Genomic DNA, 20,718 nt, shown 5'->3' on the forward strand with positions numbered 1-20,718 from the left:
TGAGAGTGAGTCACAAGTCAACTTGGTCCTGGGCAGGTTGATGACAGCAAAGTTGGCTAGCTAATTGTAGAATGAAAAAATAGTCTAGGGAAGGAAATTCCACTTTTACTTGCTTATAAACTGTCTGGATTAGCTGACATTATGAGTGGACAGATGAGCACACCCGTCTGGATGGGGAGGGTCTTCTGATCCAGAAGTAGTTTGGGAATTTATCCCTAATGTAGATGCAAAGCCTCTTTGGTAGGGGAGCCACTTACCTACCAAGATTTTCCCTGAAAAAACTACCCCAATTAATTGAATTTGTAAAAGTTGTTTGTGCTTTTTTGTCTCCTATTGAAGAAATCTTTGCTAAACCCAAGATCACTGAGATTTTCTACTATGCTTTCTTATAAAAATTTTACAGTTTTAGTTCTTACATTTAGGTCTGCAGTCCATTTTGAGTTCATTTTTGTATATGTGCTTCCTATGGAACTTATTTAACTTTCCCTTTTTCATTATTTTACTGTAATTCTAAGTTGCTGATTCATCACTTGGAGTTTTACCTAATTTTTCCTTCGCTTGTATTCATTCACTCACTCTTCATTCATTCATTCATTCATTCATTCATTCATATTAAGCTGCAAATAAAAAGGACAGGAGACTGATAGAGATGGGTGTGAGGTGAGGCCCAAAGTCTAGATAATTTGTATAATCCATCTGTGGAAAAATTAACCAGTCTCTGGATTGGTTAGCTCTGCTAATTTGCATTGGTGCTTTGTCAACAAGATGACCCATCTGTATCATCCATTGCTTCCACCTTTTACCAATTATAAAAACTCACCATCAACTGGGAGAACAATTTAAAGTGGTATTACTGGCCGGGAAGCCATCTGTTGAAAGGGCAGTTGTGGCTGCAACTGTTAGCTGTCTGAAACGTTATTTTGGCCAGCAGGGCCTCTGTATTAGCTGAGAGATGGGCATCACCTCTGTAGAGTGGAAACTGTGATTGCCTACAGTTTGCACAACCTTAGCCTTGGAGCGGGAGGGGGCACCCAAGAACCAAACTCACACCTGTTATCTGCTATCTTCACACTTGAGGAAAAAATGCTGGACTCCCTCTGGGGGGGGGGGGTTGCAAATGTCGTTGGCCTTCTGTCATTGTGCAGTTTCCCCTCTGAAGCCCCTGCTGGTCCGAGACTTGCTGGCCACTCAGCCTGTGCCTGACCACAGACCAATACTTTGTGGTTTCTGTGCTACAGGGTTTAGCAAAGATTTCTTCAACCAAAATCAGCTCACTGTGTGTGGCCCTGTTATTTTAATTATTGGTAGAGGGGAAATCCCTTTAATATAACTTTACTGACCTTCCAGGACTACTGAGCCTCAGACCTCTCCAACACCCCATCTAAGTTGTTCTCTCTTTTTTTGTCCCTTTTCCTTTCTTTCAGTGGAGGCCATAGTGGAGTTTGACTACCAGGCCCAGCACGACGATGAGCTGACAATCAGCGTGGGTGAGATCATCACCAACATCAGGAAGGAAGATGGAGGCTGGTGGGAGGGACAGATCAATGGCAGGAGAGGTTTGTTCCCTGACAACTTTGTAAGAGTGAGTACAAAGCGAAACCCTTTTCCTGTCTGCTGTGTGGGCTCTAGTGACCAAAGCTGTGGGCTGAGGAAGAATTTCCTGGGCTCTTAGAGGACAACTTGTCAGCTGGACCTCTTGTGTGCTATTAAGAAGAGCACATATAGCTTTGCCTAGATAGCTAGAAATACCTGTTTTGAAATCACTTTCTGAAGGCCCAGAATGTTCTTTTTCAAAATGGTGTGTCACTTAGAAAATGCTAGAAAAATAGAAAGCTTTTAAACTGTTTCATTTATGTACTTGTTTATTTGCTTTGATGGTTTAAAGCATTGATTTTCAACCCGTGTGCTGCAAGAATTTTTAAAACATGCAATACCTGACTATTTAGTCAGGGGCACTGACTGACCTCTTTTCCTTTAGGCTGTCAAACAAAAAAAAATGACAGCTGTCTGGTGTGAATGAATGAAAATTATACCAATTTTTTTGTCAGGTCAGCAAAAAATTATATATTTTTTGGTGTGCCACAGAATTTTAGTAATTAGTTTATGTGTGTCATGAGACAAAAAATGTTGAAAATTGCTGATTTAAAGGGATTTTACCCTTTTCCATTCCATTCAAAATGGGGTGAAACTAGTTTTGACTACTTAAGTAGCAATCAAATGAAATGCAGAATTCGTTATACTATGTTTTTCTACCTTTGTATTCATGTTGCTTTTTTGAAAGGAGCAATATTATTTTCCTTTCCCTCATTATGGCCATGCAGCATTGAATAACATCTATTTTTTCAGTAAGATTTTGAAAATTTGCCCTTCGCCAAAGTCATCTAGCGGTAATTACAAAACTGTAGCTCATTCATGTTAAGAACTCTAAAAAAACAAAACACGGAACAAACAAAACAAAAACAGACTCATAGAAACAAAGACCAAAGGGGTGGTTACCAGAGGAGAGGGAAGGGCTGGGGGGCTGGGTGAAAAAGGTGAAGGCAATCAATGAGACGGTGATAAGTTTGCATGGTGACAGATGATTACTAGAATGTGTGGTGATCACATTGTTAGGTATAAAGATGTCAAATGACTATATTGTACACTTGGAGCTAATATAACTAATATTGTATACCAATTGTACTTAAATAACAACATCCTTAAAAAAAGAAGTGATATACTGCACAGTTGTAAAAGTTGAAATTGGGCAAAAAAAGGGACCTGGAGGCTGGCTGTTTCCTGTGGGAAATACCACGAAGGTGTAAAAAGTCTCTGTACCCATAAACTTCCATGTAACAGTGGAGAACACTGGGAATGTTCTCAGTGGGAAGGGCTGTGTGCAGATATCCCCAGGGCTCCTGATGTAGTTTCCGTGATACCAGACATTGCTTAAGACCTGAGGCTGTGGGGGCAGGTGGGAGGGGAATGTGGGTCTAGAGATGCCGGTATTCCCCTCAAAGAGCCTGGAGGGCTATATGGGACGGTTTTATGGAAAGTGGTTGTTGAATGAAAAAACAGTGATGTGACCCAAGCTTCCAACCCCTGGGTCCTCTCCCTGTCTAGAGCAAATAGGAACCCAGTTTAATCTTCAGGATCTTGCCTCTTCCTCCTCCTCCTTTTCTTCTTCCTTCTTCCTTCTTTGAGTTTTGTTGGTAACATGCTGATAAATCTTGCTTTCCGTTAACAGTTATGGAAATATAAACAGTTTTTTTCTTGGACTACAGCTTAACCAAGCAGCTCTCTCCCATTTTAAGAGTAGGAAAGTATTACATTTGGGCCACCATAGATTGACTGTTGTTGTGTAAACAGGGGTGAATTCTTTTGCCCTTTCGAACAAAAATTCCAATTTGGGGACAAGGACTGTCTTGAAGGTGAGCCAAATTCTAGGAGGGTTTTTCCTAGATCAAAGGGGAAAGTTTGGGGTAAAGACAAAGGAGGAAGAATGACAATGGAGGACCATGGGAAAGAGAAAGGAGGATCTGGGAAAAAGAGAAGAGGACTCTGAGAAAGAGGGGAGGAGGACCATGGGAAAGAGAGAGGCTGGTGGGAAATAGCAGGGAGGGAGGGAGGGAGGCTAGCCAGGACAGGGGTTATTGTCCTGGATCCTTGCCCTGGAGTTCCTTTGGTCTGACTGTGTCCCTTGGCCAGACAGTAGATGCTTCCATCAATCCCCCTTCCTCCACATTCCTTTCTTCTCATCCCTGCAGGCATGGGCAGCCCTTGTTTCTAGCTCTGGCTCCTGCCTTGGAGTTTCTCTGCACCTCATCCACTTTGTAAAAGTCTCTTTATTAATCCCACCTCAGGTTACCTAATTCAAGCGTACCTTCTGTTGCCTTGTTTGAGCCTGACTATCCCATCAGGCCACTCTGAGGATTAAAGGAGACAGTGTGTGGCTGGCCACTTACTGCGTGTGCCCTCTCCCCTCTCCTCTGGCCCAAGTGCCCTGCTGTTGCCTAATCACTTGTCATCTCACCTAGGCTAGAGCACTTCCAGTGAAGGGAAGTCATGCACTTTGGAGATGCTTGTTCTTCCCAGGCCAGAAAGGGTGTGGCAGGAATGGCTGGAGCTGTACCTCTTTATGGCTGTCACATTTGGCAGAAAAAGAAGCTTCTATTCTTTCAGATGGCTGAGTCTATCTGCAAATCTTCACCCACTGGGAATGTTTTAGGCCTATTATTGAAAATCTAGTAGGTGGATGCAGTGGAATGTAACAATAATGAAAACTGCTGGGGAGAATTCTAGAAGCTGAAAATACATCTTTAAGTAATAATCGTATTGGCATAAGTTCACCGTTTTGGAAGTGGTTTGCACATGCTCTATTTAGCTAAGAATAATTTGTCCCAAATTGAGTTGGGTAATCTTGTGGAATCCATTGCTTATTTGTGTGCCTTTATGCCATTGTTACCACTGTCAGAGAGCTTACCTTAAGTGTTTTCTTGATTCATTTATTGGATCCTTAGTCAGTGTCCACTCTCAACTCTGTATTGTCTCAATTTCTCAACAGAGAAATACCAGCCATTCTGACATCCCTAGGATTAAGAAGATGCCTGGGCTTAAGTAGCTCTCGGGCTGAGATTTGTTGGCACACATAAATATACCCAACTAGGCCTCATGGTCTTTTAGGGTTGTCACTCTTTTTCTTTTATCTAGTTAGTTCTTATTTAATTTATTTACTGTACATGTGGAAGAAGAATCTTTTAAAATCCCATTTCCCTTTCTTCTCTCTACCTCACCCCCCACCCACTTCTTTAAGAATACATTTTTCTTTCTCCCTTCTCTTTTAAAACATTATTCATTTTTCAAGAGTAAAATGCTAAAGTCATAATTGTACATCTTGATTATTTTACCCTAAGTGTGTACCTCTGTAACCATCATCCAGATCAATGCTATTTCTCTCTCTCCATAAAGTTCCATCATGCCTGTTCCCAGTCATTCCCCTTCCCAATGTTAATCCATCATCATAGATTAGTTTTGCCTGTACTTGAATTTCATATAAATGGAATAATGCAATATGCACTCTTTTATATCTGACTTCTTTTACACAACAAAATGTGGTTGTGTATATCAGCGCTTGGTTCTTGCTGTATAGTTCCCATTTTATGAGTATGCCACAATTTATTTAACTATCCTCCTGTTGATGCATATTTGGGTTGTTTCCAGTTTGGTTATTTTATGAATATAGGCTTTGAACATTCTTGTAGAATTCTTCTTATGGACAAAGGCACTGTTTACACATGAAAGTGGAATTGCTGCCTTCACTTTCAGTGTACGTTTTCTTTGTCTAAAGCTGTGGCCTCTGTGGATGGGGGGAGGTGTCACACCTGTGCTGGAGCCTCATTTGTGCCATACTATTGACTGAGCTAATCAGCCTGAACCTGGTTATCTTCACGTGGCTGCCCTATGAGTATGACTATTAGGGGTGAGAGGGTCCTGTAGCAGAGAGCTCAGTCTCCCAGGCACCATTTGAGTGTCGGGCCCAGGAACTATCGAAAGACTCATTCTTAAATTGTTAAGAACACACAGGTAGAGAGAGCATGTGTCAAAATTTTACTGCGCTCATTTAATGAGAGAACTAGCAGAATAACAAAACTGATTCAGTGAGGATATATGAAACTGATTAAGATGGCAGTGGAAAAAGGAATGTTCAAAGAAGTTTGCTAAGTTAGATTCCAAGTGGTTTCATGTCTTAGAGGACAATGAAATCTTAACTTCCGGGGTTATCATTTCTACCAGAAAAGAAGAAGAAGAAGAAAAAAGAAAGCCACATACCTTGTTGTTTTCCTGTGTGTTATCCTCTGACTTTTAAAAACAAATTTTTAATCCTTATCTGAGGATATGTTTTTGTTTGCTTGTTTTATTGATTTTAGAAAAAGGAAGGGAGAAGGAGAGATATATCTGAGAAACATTGATGGGTTGCCTCCTATACATGCTCTTACCAGGGATCAAACCCACAATCTGGGTATGTGCCCTGACTGGAATCAAACAGGTGACCTTTTGATGCAAGGGATGATGCTCCAACCAACTGAGCCACACAGGCCAGGACTAGCCTCTGAATTTTATGGGGCTATAAAATGTCCTAATCAAGTGTTATGTAAATCAAGTTACGTTTCCAGAGAAAATCAGATGGGCCCTGGGGGGAGCTTATTCGAAAATGCATCAGAATGAGATTGAAAGGTCACATGACCATCATTTTTTGTCTAATTTCCAAGTCTTGGATATTTTTTCTGAACAGATTGCAATGTACATAATATGGGGTCCAGAACTAGGAGGTGCTAGGATGAAATCCTCATTTACTTTAACAAAACATGGCTCCCCTTCTGGCACCTGAAACTGCCACATAAAATGGAAAGACATAAAATGGAAAGACAGCTGCAGGCAGATGTGGGCTCTTTCTTAAGGGTTCACTTGCCCAATGTGGGATTGAATTGCTGGTGTCTTCCTTTCAGAATTTTATCCTCACACCCAGACAACAGAGTATTTTAGTCCTGTAAAAGATTGATAAGCAGCCTTTTTCTAGGTTCTGACATGTATCCACAGATACACATTTTTAAATGGCCAGCCAAAGAAATTTTAAAAAGTCTTAAAAAAAAGAGTCTTGAAACTATAGCTTGGGCTGGTGTGTGTGTGTGTGTGTGTGTGTGTGTGTGTGTGTGTGTGTGTGTCTGCTTTGGGAGGGGCCTTTGGTGAAGTGCAGCAGAGGGACACAGGCCCTGGACATCTTGTCGCTCACAAATAGGCGTGTAGAAAAGCAGGAAGCTGCGGTAAGGGTTAAAAGAATGTGCTTATTGATCTTTCAGTTGATCTGACAGTGACTGTGAGGAAGTGAGCTGTGCTCCCTGCCTGTGCTGTGTATCTTAGGTAAAACTATTGTACATTTTACACAGGCCTCCCTGAAGACTGAGGTGGGCTTACTTGGAGCATGCACATCTTATGCTGAGCACAACAATTTTCAGCTTGGTTTCCCGTTGCCTCAGCTTTCATTTGTTTGAGATCTCTCTGGCATATCCAGAGCCTTTTTGTACTTGTGAAAAGTGGTTGGTGAGTGTGGTTGTTGTTTTATAATCAGTGAGGTGAAAGGTCAGGATTTTGCATACATGTAGCACTCTGAGATAAAGCTCACAGTTACTTTGCTGTTTATGATTTAAGAAAGAGTCACAAATTTACTTCAACAAGTGGGCATAAAGTAGAGATTTCCAAGTTGCTATTCTCTATTCAGAGACCCTGAGTGAATCTCTTGGGTCAAATTTCAATTAAAAAAAATTCAGCCCCAAAGGCCATTCATTTTTTTGAGTTATAGAGAAGATTGTTTTCAAAATACTCATCTCTTCTGAAAAGATAGCAGGAGTTTTTCCAGGTGTGTTATATAATATAACATGTGGAGCTTCCTCTGGCTCATAACACTTAGTGGTGATGTGGTAGGATGTGCGGTGTCTGCTAGACTCGATGAGACAGCTCTTACTGCGTGTCAGCTATGTGCTAGGCACCAGGGGCTGTGAGCACAAATGAGGTACATTAAATGCAATGTTGGATTGTCGCAAACAGAACTTCTTCCATGGGATGACCGTTTTAGCTCTGTGACCTGGCCTTTGGTCATTTTGTACTCTGGAGAGCATGCATTAGACATTGTTCTACAAAGATGTTCCTGATTAAAATGCCACTTGAGAGGTTTCAGTTGGATTTATCAGGCAGCTGTGTTAGAATATGCTAATGAACCTACAGTGATCTTTTGGTCCTGATTGCTGTATTACTTCATGGACTAACAATGGCTACATTGTATTCCAGGCTTACTGGCTGCCTGGTCTTGTGTGTATGATCTGTGTGTGTGTCTGCCTGTGTACAATGACTGAAATGATTGAGCACTTACTGTGTACCAGGCAGGAAGAAGGCTAAGACCTTCACATGCTTCATCTCATTAAATCCTTATCCAGTGGTTCTCAACCTTCCTAATGCTGCGACCCTTTAATACAGTTCCTCATATTGTGGTGAACCCAATTTCATTGTTACAAATTGAACATAATTAAAGCATAGTGATTAATCACAAAAACAATATGTAATTATATATGTGTTTTCCGATGGTCTTAGGCGACCCCTGTGAAAGGGTCGTTCGACCCCCAAAGGGGTCGAAACCCTCAGGTTGAGAACCGCTGCCTTATACCCTCAATGGCAAAGGTACTGTTTTAATTGTGCCCATTTTTTTCAGAAGAGGTAACTAAGGCATCTTAAGGTAAAGACTCACTCGTGATCACACAAGGTAGTGAGGAGAAGAGAGAGCATTGGAAGCAGGCAGACTGATCTCTAGCAGGCAGCATTATTGGGGTGTTCATATTGCCCTGAGGGGATTAACTCCCTCACCATTATTGCCTGCTGCACTGTACTTCCCTGAGTGCCCAATCAGGATTTTGTATACTTGTGCTACTCTGAGATAAGGCTCACCATTACTTCACTATTCGTGATTTAAGAAGGAATCACTAGTTAACTTCAACCAGTGCCATAAAGTAGAGATTTCCAGGTTGCTCTTCTATATTAGGAACATGGTTGTTAACCATGATTCTGAATTTTGAAGGATTCTCTTCAGAAATTAGCTATTTCAACTCAAAATTCATTGCCTGAATTTATGGGCTTCTGCTTTTTTTCCTACAAATTCTGAAAGCAAGGCAATTTGGGGAAATATTTCATTTTACTAATTTGTAAGGAAACTTGTTATTTTGTACAGGATATGGTTTTGAGAAGGAGACTGTCTTTTCTACCAGCGGTAAATAATCCAGATGTTTGACTAGCCACTTGTTCCCTATCCATGGGACCTGTGAAAGCAACCAACTCCAGCTCAAATTATTCTTTTTTTAAGAGAGAGAGTATTGCCGAAACTGGTTTGGCTCAGTGGATAGAGTGTCAGCCTGCGGACTGAAAGGTCCCAGGTTCGATTCCGGTCAAGGGCATGTACCTGGGTTGCGGGCATATCCCCAGTGGGAGATGTGCAGGAGGCAGCTGATCGATGTTTCTCTCTCATCGATGTTTCTAACTCTCTATCTCTCTCCCTTCCTCTCTGTAAAAAATCAATAAATATATTTTTAAAAAAAAGAGAGAGAGAGTATTTATTATTATAGTCAAGTAAATTGCAAAGCAATGTTAATCAAACACAACTTTCATGATATGTATTACCCTTATTTCATAGCATGGTTGATTAGGCACACATGCAAAACAGCTCAGTAAGAGGACTATTACTAGTATCAGTTTTTTAAAATATATTTTTTATTGTTGATAGTATTACAGATATCTCCCATTCCCCCCTCCCCCCTCCTCCCAGCCCCTACCCACCCCTCCAGGTCTTCACTACCCTATTGCCCGTGTCTATGGTTTATGCATATAAGTATATAAGTTCTTTGGTTTATCTCTTCTCGTCCCCACAGCCCCACATGGAGGTATGTCAGTCTGTTCCATGCCTCCATGCTTCAAGTCTTATTTTGTTGGTCAATTCGTTTTCAAATTATTCTTTACACTTTAAATATATAGTTTTTTTTATTAAGAAAACAAAATTATAAAACTAATAACTGGAATCTGTTAGAAGCTGTTGTGAGAAATGTTACTCCAAGTAGGGTCTGGAGTAATTAAGAACAAATATGTCACCAGTAAGAACCCACACCATTTGGCAGATTCCTAGGCTTTATCACTGTGGCGGTGTAGGAAGTGTTATGCCCAGATTTCAGGATCCCCAAGAAACCACACCAGGGAGCCAGCCAGGTCCGATGCAAAAGCATAAGAGTCTTTATTCGAGCTAGCTCGGCTCCCCGACCTTGCCGACGCAGCAGCAGGAAGCAGAGAGAGCCTAGCTGGGTGTGAAGAGGAGTTTTATAGGGGGGTGGAGTCAGGGTAGGAGAGGGGACTGTGGGCCCTGCCGATTGGCCAGGCGCAAGTCAATTCCCTTGATTGTCATTGGTTAGTTTAAAGAAATCCCAGGCATGGCCAGCAGAGGCCTGGGCTTCCGGGAAGAAGCCTTGCCGAGCACATGGCCAAGGTAAGATGGAGGGCATAGCCCTTACCCTGGGGCAAGATGGAGGGCATAGCCCTTACCCTGGGGCAAGATGGAGGGCGTAGCCCTTACCCTGGGGCAAGATGGAGGGCGTAGCCCTCGCCCTTAGAGGAAGCTTGTGAGGAGGTGTCTTGTGACTCAGGGAGAACAGTCCTCTGACACAGTTGATCTTGGCGATTATGCATAATAGAATCTTATTTTCTTAATGACAGGATTATGGAGTCTGGGCTTAGAAAGGAACTTTGAAATCATGTGTTTCAACCCCCCCCTCCCCTGCTTTCTAGAAGATCTAAACCATCTAGCATATTACTGTGATCATTACTGGATAATTAAACTTGGGAAGTGTGGAGGTCCCACAGGGGATTCCATGCCAGTGAGTCTCCAGCCTGGCCCTGCTCCAGGCATACTGCACAGTCAGGAGTTTGGAGTGGGGCCAGGAGTTGGGATAGGGGCCTTAGGATATTTGTGAAAGTTCAGGTGATGTCACTGCCTAAGCCTTTTAAATTGAATATCTTTTCTCAAGCATGTGGATTGGTAGCCTGTGACCTGTAGTTCTACATTTGAAAATATACATTTGAAAATATTATAATGTTAGTTCTAAAGTGTGTGTGTGTGTGTGTGTAACCATGCTGGAAATTATAAAAAAATGTTCACTACAGATTCATAAATAATATAGCAATATATAAACAATGCTCACTTTTAAGCCATTAGAATTAATATATTCTAATTTCAGGAACTCCATCCTGCCCTCTACCTAGTGATAGTGAGGTGGAAAGAATTTCTAGGAATGGTGCCCAAGATTCCACTCCCCAATTCCCAGGAACTGTGATTGTGATGAGCTCTTACTCCAGTAATTACTTGTGTTATGTTATGTGGCACAGTTGAGTTTTAAAAAGGGGGGTATCCATGTGAGTCTAATCTTATTACATGAGCCCTTAAAAACAGACATTTCTCTGGCTAGTGGTAGAACAGAAAGTCAGAGAGATTCAAGGCTTAAGGAGGACTGGATGCTTTGAAGATGGAGGGAGTCATGTGAGAAGGAATACGACAATTTTATTGGAGCAGAGAGCAGAACTTGGCTCACAGTCAATAAGGAAATGGAGACCTCAGACCTACTGCTACAAAGAATTGAATTCTGCCAATAACCTGAGTGAGCTTGGAAGTGACTTATTCTCCCAGGCCTCTAGGTGAGAGTTCAGCCTGATTGATATTTTAATATCAGCCTTATAAAACCCTAAGCAGAGAATCCACTTGAGCCTACCTGAACTTCTGACCTTCAGAACTGTGAGATAATAAATGGATGTTGTTTTAAGCCATTAAGAATGTGGCTTAAAATAAAGATAACAAATGGCCTGGGGCAATGCTCTCCTCCCCTACTGGAGAAGAGTGGAGAATCTGGAATTTTGTATTCTACTTGATGGCATCAGATGACTCATGGTAGCTGTTTCCTCATCTTCTGTCATGTTGTCAGTGGTGACCAAATATGGTGTCTGGACTTCACCTGTCTGCTCCTAGCTCAGCAGTAGTCAGTGGCCCCCAACACCCGTCTCACTAGAGACTGGGTAAGAACTTGAGAGGAGGAAGCTAGACAGAGTCATTAACACTGTATAGGAAGTGCTGGGCAAATTCCTGACTAACCCATACATGAATCTGACTAGAATTAACATGCCAAGAAGTTTGAGGCTAGAAACTACAGTGTGGAATAGCACCCAGCATGACCTCTAGGGAACAAAAATGAAGAATGACATCGCACTGCAAGGGCTCTGCAAGCTAAACTGTTATTGGAATCACAGTCCACAAAAGTTGCTAAGGACCTGTATGCTTAACCTAAATAGGGTTATTGCCTGCTAAAATTTAAATTATTTAAACATCATAACATAATAGCCCAAATGCCTAGGACACACTTTAAAAATCACTTGTCATACCCAGAACCAGGAAAATTACAGCTTAACTGAAAAGATAATCAACAGATATCAACATCAGAAGACTCAGATGTTGGATTTACTGGTGTCAGACAGATTTTAAAGTAGCCATCATAAAAATGTTTTAATGAGCAATTAAAACACGCTTGAAACAAAATGAAAAATTTAAAAACTTAGCAAATAGAAGATATTTAAGGATAGAAATTATGCAACTGGAAAATAAAATCACCATATTAAAAAGTTCCCTGGATGAGCTTAATAGGTTAGAGATGACAGGAAAGAATCAATGAAGTTGAAGTCAGATGCATAAAACTTAGTCTGAACAACAGACAGATAATAGTCTGGTGAAAAAAATAAACAGAGCGTCAGAGACCTATGGTACAATAACATAAGATCTAACATTTGTGTCATTAGAGTTGCAGAAGGAGAAGAGTATAGAAATAAAAAGTATTCAAAGAAATGGCTGAAAACTCCCTAAATTGGGCAAAAGGGATAAACATTTAGAATCAAGAAGCTGAGCAAAACCCAAACAGGGTAAGTGGATGAACCCTTAAAAAGACAAATAAAAATAAAAAAGAAGACATAAATTAAAATATTAGGAATAAAGCAGGGGCTATCACTACAGATCATGCAGCTATTAAAAGGATAATAAGACAGTGCTGCAAATAATTCTATGCATATACATTTAACAATTTGGATGAAATGGGACAATTCCTTGAAAACCACAAACTACTAAAACTCACCCAAGATGAAATAATCTCAATTGTCCTCCCACTATTACAAAATGAATTAATAATTGAAAAGCTTTCAAAAAAGAAATATCCAAGCCTAGAGGGTTATAATGGAGATTTCCACCAAACATTTAAAAAATTAGCACCAATTCTATATACTCTTTTGTAGAAAATAGGAGAGGAGGGAATTCTTCCCAAGTCATTTATGAGGCCAGTATTACCTTGATATCAAAACCAGACAGACAGTAAAAAAACAACAAACATACAAAAAACCCTACAGACCAATATCCCTCAAAATTCTCAATAAAGTAATAGCAAAATAAATCTAGCAATATATAAAAAGAATTACATGCCATGACAAGTGGGGTTGGTATTGAAGACTGCTTCAATGTTTGAAAATCAATTAATATAATCCACCTTATCAGCAGGCTATGGGAAAAATATAATCACAGAATCATATCAATTGATGCAGAAAAACATGTGATGAAATTCAACACCCATTTATAATCAAAACTTTCAGTAAAGTAGGAATAAAGGTTAGTTTTCCCAGCTTGATGAAAGCACGTGTGTGCGTGCACATGCGTGCGCACACGTGCGTGCAGACACACACACACACACACACACACACACACACACACACACCTACAGTTAACAGTAAATGGTGAAGGACTGAATGCTTTCTCCCCTGACAATCAGAACAAGGCAAGGACGTCTGCTCTCACCAGTCTTATTCAACATAGTCTGGGAAGTCCTAGAAGCACAATGTTGAGAAAAGAAAGAAAAGCATACAAATTGGAGAGGAAGAATAAAACTATCTCTGTTTTCAGATGATATAATTCCCTAAGGAGAACATCTCAAGAATCTACACAACACCCACCAGCAGTGCACCAGGGTTCCTTTTTCTCCGCATCCTCGCCAGCACTTGTTTGTTGATTTGTTGATGATAGCCATTCTGACAGGTGTGAGATGGTGCCACATTGTAGTTTTGATTTGCATCTCTCGGATGATTAGTGACTTTGAGCATGTTTTCATATGTCTCTTGGGTTTCTGAATGTCCTCTTTTGAAAAGTGTCTATTTAGGTCCTTTGCCCATTTTTTGATTGGAATGTTTATCTTCCTTTTGTTAAGTTGTATGAGTTCCCTGGAGTTTCCTCAAAAAACTAAAAATGGAACTCCCATTTGACCCAGTGATCCCACTTCTAGGAATATATCCCAAGAAACTAGAAACACCAATCAGAAAGGATATATGCACCCCTATGTTCATAGCAGCACAATGTACCATAGCTAAGATTTGGAAACAGCCTAAGTGCCCATCAGCAGATGAGTGGATTAAAAAACGGTGGTACATCTACACAATGGAATACTATGCTGCAGTAAAAAAGAAGGAATTCTTACCATTTGCAATAGCATGGATGGAACTGGAGAGCATTATGCTAAGTGAAGTAAGCCAGTCAGAGAAAGATAAATATCACTCATTTGTGGAATATAATGAACAACACAAACTGATGAACAAAAACAGATCCAGAGACAGAGAAGCATCAATCAGACCATCAAACCTCAGAGGGAAGGTAGGGGAGGGTGGGGGTATGGGGGAGAGATCAACCAAAGGACATCTATGCATGCATATAAGCCTAACCAATGGACACAGACACCAGGGGGGTGAGGGCATGAGTGGGGGGTGGGGGGGGCAATGGGAGTATAAGGACACATATATAATACCTTAATCAATGAAGAAAAAAAGAATCTACACAGTAACACTGTAACTAAAAAGTGAATATGCTCAACTAATTTTTGACAAAAGGGCATAAGCAATTCAAAGGAGGAGGGAGAGCCTTTTCAAAAAGTGTGCTGGATCATTTGAACATCCATAGGCAGAAAATAAACCTTAACGCAAACCTTATACCTCATAAAAATGATCTGAAAGTGGATCAGGGATTTAAATGTAAAATATAAAACTCTAAGAGTTTAAGAATTAAACATAGGAGAAAGTCTTCAGGACCAAGGCCTAGGTGAAGAATTCTTAGATATTACACCAACAGAACATTAAAGAAGAAATGGAGCAATTAGACTTCTTCAGAATTAAAAACTTCTGCCCTGTGAAAAATCCTGTGCAGAGGATGAAAAGACAGATTACAAACAGGGAGAAAATATTAGCTAAACACATGTCTGAAAAAGGACTTGTATTTAGAATGCATAAAGAACTCTCAAAATACAATAAATAGTAAGGAGCCAAAAAATCCAATTAAAAATAAGTAAAAGACGAACAGAAATTTTACTGAAGGAGTTATACAGGTGGAAAATAACATATGAAAAGATCTTCCACATCATTAGCCATTAGAGAAGTGCAAATTAAGACCACAATGAGCTAGTACTATGTATACTAGCATATTAGGATGGTCATTAGAAAGGCTAAAATAAAAACCAGTAGTGATAACAACAAATGCTGGTGAGGATGTAGAGAGACTGGTTATCTACACTAATAAAAGACAAACATGCAAAATGCAAATTGACCGTACCTTTGCTATGCCTTAAGCCACACCCACCAGCCAATCAGAGCAACTATATGCAAATTAACCCAACCAAGATGGCGGCCGGCAGCCATGGAGCTGGAGCAAGCACGAGGCTTGGGTTGCCCCTGGCGATGGAGGAAGCCAAACTTCCCGCCTGCCCTGGCCAGCTCTGAGCTCCACTCAAGGCTACAAAGTTTCAATTACAGAAGGTAAATAAATCCCAGAATAAAAAGAAAAGGAAAAAAGGAGAGGCTGGGAGCTTCCGTCGCCAGGGGGCTTGCCTGAAAACGGCCCTCAGTCCCTCACCAGACTGGCCAGGCACCCCAGTGGGGACCCCCCACCCTAAAGGGGGTGTGGCTAGCCTGAAAACAGCCATCAGCCCCTCACCCAGGCTGGCCAAACCTCCATGGGGTGAGGATCCCCACTGGAGGGGCTTGACCAGCCTGCAAACAGCCATCAGCCACTCACCCAGGCTGGCCAGGCACCCTAGTGGGGACCCCCACCCTGAAGGGGGTGTGACCAACCTGCAAACACCCATCAGCCCCTCACCCAGGCTGGCCAGGCACCCCAGCGGGACCCCCACCCTGATCCGGGACACCCTTCAGGGCAAACCAGCCAGTCCCCACCCATGCACCAGGCCTCTATCCTATATAATAAAAGGGTAATATGCAAATTGACCCCAACAGCAGAACGACTGGGAATGACTAGTCACTATGACACACACTGACCACCAGGGGGCAGATGCTCAATGCAGGAGCTGTCCCCTGGTGGTCAGTACACTCCCACAGGGGGAGCTCTGTTCAGCCACAAGCCAGGCTGACAGCTGCCAGTACAGCGGTGGTGGCGGGAGCCTCTTCCACCTCCTCAGCAGCACTAAGGATGTCCGGCTGCAGCTTAGGTCTGCTCCCTGCTGGTAATTGGACATCCCCTGAGGGCTGCCGGGCTGCCAGAGGGATGTCTGACTGCTAGCTTGGGCCTGATCCCCCAGGAGTGGGCCTAAGCCAGCAGGTGGTCATCCTCCGAGGGTCCCAGACTGAAAGATGGCATAGGCCGGGCTGAGGGACCCCCCTGAGTGCACACATTTTTGTGCACCAGGCCTCTAGTCTTGTATATTGCTGGTGGGGATGTAAAATGGTCTAGCCACTCTACAAAATAGTTTGATAGTTTCTTATAAAACTAATTATGTACTTTCCACATGACCCAGTAATTGCATTCTTGGACATTCATTCCAGAGAAATAAATATATATAGTAAAACCTCAATATAATGGACTAATTTGGGCAAGGGGCTGTCCATTAAATCTGAAAGTTAATTCTGTAATAAAGTAGTTTTTCTAAATGTGTATGTTAAAAAATTGGCAAATTAAAAAAATTGACAAATAAGTTTACCTGTTTTTACTTATGTAGACACGTTTGTATCCTTAAAATTAAATATGTATGAAAAGTTTCATTTCACAAAAAAGTTTTCTATATGTATTACTGTAATTTTAAATTTATACTGAACAGGTCTAGTAAATGTGTGCATTCAGCAGTCACTGCGAGTAAACAAATGCACATGGCTGGGCATGGCTTAGCGCATGTGGGAATATCTGCCCTGGAGTTAAAACTGCTGCAGAAAGTCACGCCACACAACAACAGAACCAATAGCCTCTTGATGCAGTGTGATCACGTGCTAATCATTCGCTGAACATTGTTTACAAGTGGTGACTCTTGGATATGTAGACAAGTTGTAGATATGTAATAGTTATTTATGTCGGTGAAATTACTACAGCGTTTTTTTCCAGCGTATGGCCTACTCGCTAAAATTTGTTAAAAATAACAGTGGATTAATAACAAAAATAAACTTTTAATTATAAGAAAATCCTGTTTAAAGGCATTTTAAAATTAACAGGGTGTTAATTTTCACAAATGACATAGGGACTAGAAATTTTGTGCGTTAAATCTGGTCTGTTAAATCGAGGTACGCAAAATCAAGGGTTTATTGTATGTCCACACAAAATTGTGTACAGCAATGTTCCTAGCAGCTTTATTTATAATAGCTCCAAATTGGAAACCACCTAAATGCTTTCAATGAGTGCATGATTAAGCACACCCTGGTCCATCCATATGTTGGAAGATTACTCAGCAATAGTAAGGAATGAATACAGGGAGCTACTTGGATGGATCCCAAGGGTATTGTGCTTTGTGAATAAAGCCAATCTCAAATGTTATATACTGTGTATTTGATTTATATTAAATTCTTGAAATGATAATATTATAGAGTTGGAAAACAGATGACTGGTTGCCAAGGGACAGTGACAGAGTCCAGGGAGGACTGGTAGGACTATAAAAGGGTAGCACAAGGAAGTTCTTTTGTGGAGATGGAACCGCTCTGTATCTTGATTGTGATGGTGCTTATGCAAATTTACACATTGGATCAGTGCATGGAAAAACTGATGGGAACTGAAGATCTGTAGTATAGTTAACAGTATTGTATCAATGTGTTTGATATTGCATTGTACTGAAGGAAGCTGGGTGAAGGCTTCATGGGACTCTGTGCACTATTTTTGTAAGTTCCTGTGAGTATATATATCAAAGGCTAAGTGACCGACCATCCATCCATCCGGCCATCTGACTGACTGCTCCCATCGAATTTCTTAATAGTATTACTCCTTTGGGAATGCCGTGTCATAAATTAAAATTGAAAGTAGGTGTAATCATCATGCTACTGAGAAATCTTAATAGTAAATGGGGTCTTTGTAATGGTACTAGATTTATTATCAAAAGATTGTGATCTAACATAATCGAAGCTGAAGTATTAACAGGATCTGCGGAAGTATTAACAGGATCTGTTCTGATTCCAAGAATTGATTTGTCCCCGTCTGACACTGGCCTTTCATTTAAATTAATTCAAAGACAGTTTCCCGTGATGCTAGCATTTGCGATGACTATTAATAAATTATAAGGACAAACTCTAGACAGAGTAGGAATATTTCTACCTGAACCCGTTTTTGGACATAGTTAGTTACATGTTGCTTTTTGTTGAGTTCGAAGAGCGTGTGATGTTAAAGTTAAAGTTGTAAATACTTCATCAGAAGGGAAATTAGTCAAGCACTCTGAAAGTGTTTTTACTCTTAATGTGGTATACAGGGAGATATTAGAATAAGTTTAATTTATCAGTCATTGTTTTTATCAATGTTTTTATATCATGTCTTTGTTGTTTTTATATCATGTCTTTGTTGTTATATCATGTTATTATTTATTAATCAATTATATATTATTTTCATATACATTTTACTAATTTTCATCTTACACTTCTATTATAGAGAAAGAGCGAATAGCGATATTAAAATATTTCTTCTAATTAATTTCCTTTCAATGTGCATGAATCTGTGCACTGGACCTCTAGTGTAAAATAAAAAGTAAAAAAACGAACATCATTGGCTTTCAAACTTGGCTGCATATGAGTATCACCAGGGGAGCTTTAAAAAATCCCAATGTGCAGCTGTACCGCAGACCCATTTGTATCTCTGGTCATGAATCCCAGCATTGGTTTGTTTTGGGATTCCTAACTCTTGTTCTTATTTTTTTAAAATATATTTTATTGATTTTTTTACAGAGAGGAAGGGAGAGGAATAGAGAGTTAGAAACATCGATGAGAGAGAAACATCGATCAGCTGCCTCCTGCACACTCCCTACTGGGGATGTGCCCACAACCAAGGTACATGCCCTTGACAGGAATCGAACCTGGGACCCTTGAGTCCGCAGGCTGACGCTCTATCCACTGAGCCAAACCGGTTAGGGCAATCTTGTTCTTATTTGACATTAAATTTTAAAAAATGCTTTTCCATCTACCACAGTTCTCCAGCCCATCCTGGGTGTTTCACTTATCTCTCTGTGTGGTCATATTCTGTCATCATGTTGTGATGGTCACGAATGGCATTTAGGAAAGTTCCGACCATGCTCTGAGCAGGTACAAGGAGGCATTAGTATTTGGCCTGTCTGTGGTTGGCCTGGAGACTGGCGGAGCCAATGATAGAAGTAGAACAGAGGAAGAGGAGTGGGGGAGGGGAGAGTGGAGTTCAGGCAAGAGGTCGTGGGGGCCTCAGAGACCTTGTTGATGAAAGGGCTGGGTGCAGGATACAGCCCTGGGTCTGGACTCCTGGGCACACTCCCCCAGGTCTGCCGTGATGCCCCTGCTGTTTCTGCCTCAAATTGAGGCATCAGTTACACTGATGGTCTTGAAATGTAAATTTGATCTTACCCCTTCCCCATGTACCCCACATACTCAAAATCCTACCTTGGCTTTCCCTTGGTTTTTTTGGTTTTGTTTGTTTTTTAAAATATTTTTATGGATTTCAGAGAGGAATGGAGAGGGAGAGAGAGAAACATTAATGATGAGAGAGAATCATTGATTGGCTGCCTCTTGCATGCCTCACACTGGGGATGAATCCTGTAACCTGGGCAAGTGCCCAGACTGGGAATCAAGCCATGACCTCCTGGTTCATAGGTCAGGGCTCAACCACTGAGCCATGCTGGCCGGGCTGTTTTTAGAGCAGGGACTAAACCCTTGAGTGTGGTCAGCTTACAAGATCCTGTGTGCTGTGACCCCCATTTTTTCCAGCCTCATTACCCACTTCATATCCCTGCATCCCATTAATGCCTTCTCAGCCGCAGAGCTCACCTCATGCTTTCCCAGGGAAACCTTCCTAGACCTCCCCACTCAAATACCCATTTTCTTTAAATCTTTCTAGTGCCATATTTCTCTCCTCAGTAGCACTTGTCACTCTTGGGATTTACAGTCTTTTTTGGGGGCTATATGACGAATAACTCTCTCCCTTATTGGACTGTGGTTCCGAAGCATCAGTGCATTATTGTGTGCTCAGTGCTTGGTGCATAGTAGTGCTTATCCATATTTGTTCAATGAGTGACTCTCTTTGTTGTTTATTTCTCTGCACTTGGGCTTATTGACATCATTGGAAACTTAGCCCTTACTCTTTGGATGGTGGTGGCAGTGGCTACTTAAGTAGCCCATGGCCTTAGGTTCTCATTTCTAGAAGCAGTATGACCTGAGGATTTCCGAAGGAACTAATCCTCCTGTCCCCTGGGAAACACACCCAGGCCAGGTTCAGTGGTGGAGCTAGCCGTCGAATTGAAGATGGTGTGCTGAACAGTTTTTGTAGGCTTGCATGTTTAGTTGCTGTTTGTATGCCTTGTTTTCCTTTTTACCAGCTTAGACTTTGTTGCCTGCTGGCAAGATACTACATAACTTAAAATTTGGGGCTATAATAAATGTATGCAGTAATATAGAAAATACATGTGCTATAAGAGAGAGAAAAAAGCAGGGTACATATTTGTGCATGCAGCATGATACACAAACTACCAAATCTTCTGTATAGGGGGAAATGCTAAAATGTTAGAAGTCACTTTTGTTGTATCTTTATTTCTAAGACTTTTTATTTTTTAATTTATTTTAAAAATGTTTTTATTGATTTCAGAGAGGAAGGGAGAG

At 41.1% G+C, this 20,718-nt stretch overlaps 1 protein-coding gene across 3 annotated transcripts in view; it reads left to right on the forward strand.

Annotated features, from left to right (window-relative positions):
• Positions 1-1,429: 1,429 nt before the first annotated feature.
• The window catches only part of SH3KBP1 (SH3 domain containing kinase binding protein 1), a 271,074-nt gene continuing 251,785 nt past the window's right edge, over positions 1,430-20,718 (forward strand). For all 3 annotated transcript variants that reach the window (XM_023753684.1, XM_023753685.1, XM_023753683.1), the window contains exon 1: positions 1,430-1,582. The gene's annotated coding sequence lies outside the window, so the exon portion shown is untranslated. The remainder of the gene's footprint in view (positions 1,583-20,718) is intronic.

Source organism: Myotis lucifugus, unplaced genomic scaffold (genome assembly GCF_000147115.1).
Source record: "Myotis lucifugus unplaced genomic scaffold, Myoluc2.0 scaffold_49, whole genome shotgun sequence".
Taxonomy (NCBI): domain Eukaryota; kingdom Metazoa; phylum Chordata; class Mammalia; order Chiroptera; family Vespertilionidae; genus Myotis; species Myotis lucifugus.